The 3,244-nt window shown below is 35.0% G+C and overlaps 1 protein-coding gene across 1 annotated transcript in view; it reads right to left on the bottom strand.

The window, feature by feature from the left end:
- Positions 1 to 3,244, bottom strand: part of LOC106470902 (cAMP-specific 3',5'-cyclic phosphodiesterase 7B-like) — a gene marked incomplete at its 5' end in the record, with an annotated part of 40,539 nt that overhangs the window by 18,066 nt on the left and 19,229 nt on the right. The window lies entirely within an intron of this gene.

Here is a 3,244-nt window from a genome sequence, read left to right on the forward strand (position 1 = left end):
GGCACTATTCTTTCATCTCAGATTTCGTAATTAACTGGCACTATTCTTTCATCTCAGATTTCGTAATTAACTGGCACTATTCTTTTATCTCAGTTTTCATAATTAACTGGCACTATTCTTTTATCTCAGATTTCGTAATTAACTGGCACTATTCTTTTATCTCAGTTTTCATAATTAACTGGCACTATTCTTTTACCTCAGATTTCGTAATTAACTAGCACTATTCTTTCATCTCAGATTTCGTAATTAACTGGCACTATACTTTTATCTCAGTTTTAGTTCTCATTTCTTTCAGGAACAATTTTATGATGGACTTTAAAATCTATGAGAGAATATTGTTGTAACGTTGTTGGCATTCTTTTAAAGTATTTGGTGCAACTAATTCAAAGTCCAATCTACGTGAACAATAAAAAATTATTTCATTACGTCCATAATGATTTTACAAGATTGAGCGCTGTGCAAAATGTTGTTGGTCACATTTAAAAACTACACTAATTGTAATACATTAAAAAACTACTTGTTTAAACTCGTGGTAGAAATAACTCTAAACTCTTCTTAGCTATCTTCTCCAAACACATCTCCTTATTTTTATATGGTGCTTTATAGTATTAAGTCATCTCCTCATTTTATATGGTGCTTTATAGTATTAAGTCATCTCCTCATTTTGGGATGGTGTTTTATAGCATTAAGTCATCTCCTCATTTTTGTATGGTGTTTTAGATTTTCCCAAAAAAATTAACTGAAAAATTCATTTACTGAAGTAGTTATTTTTAGTGCTGTTAATGTGTTTTACAGTTAGTCACCCTTATCGATTTCTGACTTTCTCTCCAAAGTTCGCACAGTAAATATAATCTGGCCAATTTTGTTTCTGAATTAGAACACGCTCGGCAGACAGAACAGCTTCACAATCTTCCAATTCTAGCCTAATCTTAATAATCAATCCAGGGCCTCGTTTAATGCTTAGTATATCTTCTGCTCCAGATGACAGCCATTTTTATTTCTTGTTATCAAAATGATCCAGTCACTTACGTCATTTTTACCCCCCCCCCGCATTCACTTAAAAAAAAAAGGATTAACATAGTTGCAAACTTAAGATGAAGGAACTTAATGGCGTAATATTAAAGATTTCCCCTAAAACGACAAGATTCTATAGGCCAAAGACTATCAATTTAATGAGTAAATAATGTACAGTGGAATAATGTAAGTAAAATGGGGTCGTTAGATTTTGATTTGCATCATTAATCTTCATCTATTAATGCTCACTTTACGTTTGATGGCCTTCGACAGGGCTAGGTGTCATTCCCTCACACATCGAGACACTCCCCACCGAACTCTACAGGACTTATCGTTATTTTTTTTACTGTTAACTACCCATGAAATTCAAGCCTTGAAACATCATGATTTTACTATAACTCACGAAGGACAGGCGGCGAATCATCAAGAGCCTACTTCCTTCTCACTGTTCCCCATCACAGCCGTATCTGAAGCAGAACGAGAGGATCTATTGTAACCGCACGAGTCTCTTTGTATGTGTGTGTGTGTGTGTGTGTGAGAGAGAGAGAACCACGTGTCTTTGGAGACTTAAAATTGTGCATGATTCTTTGTTCAGTAGTGAAATATTTGAATGGCGAGAACTTATTAACTGTAATTAGTTATGCAACAGGTATGTTGTTCTACAACATGTGACACATGAACAACGTTCATGTTTTATTCCACTTCACCGTTTTAGTTACTTGTTTCCGACACCAATGGCTACCACACTTTTTCTATTAACAAGGGCTGCCCTATGACCTTTGTATTTGTCTTCTCTTCTCCGTCAGAGGACGGTTAAATATTCTATTTAAAAAAAAAACTTAGACATTTTATAAAACTGAACATTTAATGTATAAGGAATCTTCTACGATCTACAAAGATTGATTACAAATATTTATCATTTTGTATTCCACGAATCCTGCAAGCCCCATCTAGTGTCAACATTTGCAACCTAAAGCAATACACTGCTCTAGTTCTACTTCGTTCAACAAAACAAATCTTTATCCAGATATTACTGAAATTTGTTTCTCAAATGACGAGGTAAACATCCTCGGACTACTGTCCTTAGGACCTTAACTTTTTCATCTGAGTACGGTATCAATCTTACTAAGGTCTGCTGGTTAGGGCACTCGACTCACGGGTTCGAACTCCATCACCGAACATACTCGCCCTTTCACCTGTAGGGGTGGTATAATGTTACGGTCAATCCCACTTTTCGTTGTTAAAGAGTAGCCCAAGAGTTGGCGGTGGGCGGTGTTAAGTAGTTACCTTCCTTCTAGACCATCACATCTAAATTAGAAACTGCTAGCGCAGATAGCCCTCGAGTGGCTTTGCACGAAATTCAACAAAAAAAAAAACAACAAAAATAACTCTATTGATACAACCCGTAATTATAAACATAAAATCAGATCTGTAGAACGTCATTATAGACTCTTACATATTGTTGTAAGCTATATTTTTAATTTTGCAATTTGTTTGTTAGTTACTGGGGGCTGCGGGTTGTAATGATGACGTTAAGGTTTAATAACATAGGCCTAGAAAGTTCTAAAGATTTGACGCCAAATTTGAGGGTAGATTATAAATATGACCTCATTTTTGTATGGTGTTTTATAGTATTAAGTCATCTCCTCATTTTGTATGGTGTTTTATAGTATTAAGTGAAGACATCCATATTGATTTGCTGAATTTTGTGAAATACCAATAAACCTCTTAATCACGTCATCTAGCATAAAACAGCAGACAACTTAAAGACTCACAATATCTTGATTGTAATTTGGGTTCTCGCTGAGGATTAGTGCCTAGTTTTAAGTCATCTCCTCATTTTTGTATGGTGTTTTATGGTATTAAATCATCTCCTCATTTTTGTATGGTGTTTTATGGTATTAAGTCATCCCCTAAAGCTAATCTTCTTAAGATAATTCCATTCTGTGACAACCATTACAGAGTTACTTGCATACAAGAACATAAACAGCATCACCTAAAGCTAATCTTCTTAAGATAGTTCCATTCTGTGACAACCATTACAGAGTTACTTGCATACAAGAACAGAAAGTAAATTGAAACTTGTTGATGCCGTACGTGTCAACCATAACGTGATCCTAACTGTACTGTATCTATCTTCACGAAGATTAGCTTTAGGTGATGCCGTACGTGTCAACCATAACGTGATCCTAACTATACTATATCTATATTAAGAAGACTAGCTTTAGGG

Source organism: Limulus polyphemus, unplaced genomic scaffold (genome assembly GCF_000517525.1).
Source record: "Limulus polyphemus unplaced genomic scaffold, Limulus_polyphemus-2.1.2 Scaffold4278, whole genome shotgun sequence".
Classification (NCBI taxonomy): Eukaryota; Metazoa; Arthropoda; class Merostomata; order Xiphosura; family Limulidae; genus Limulus; species Limulus polyphemus.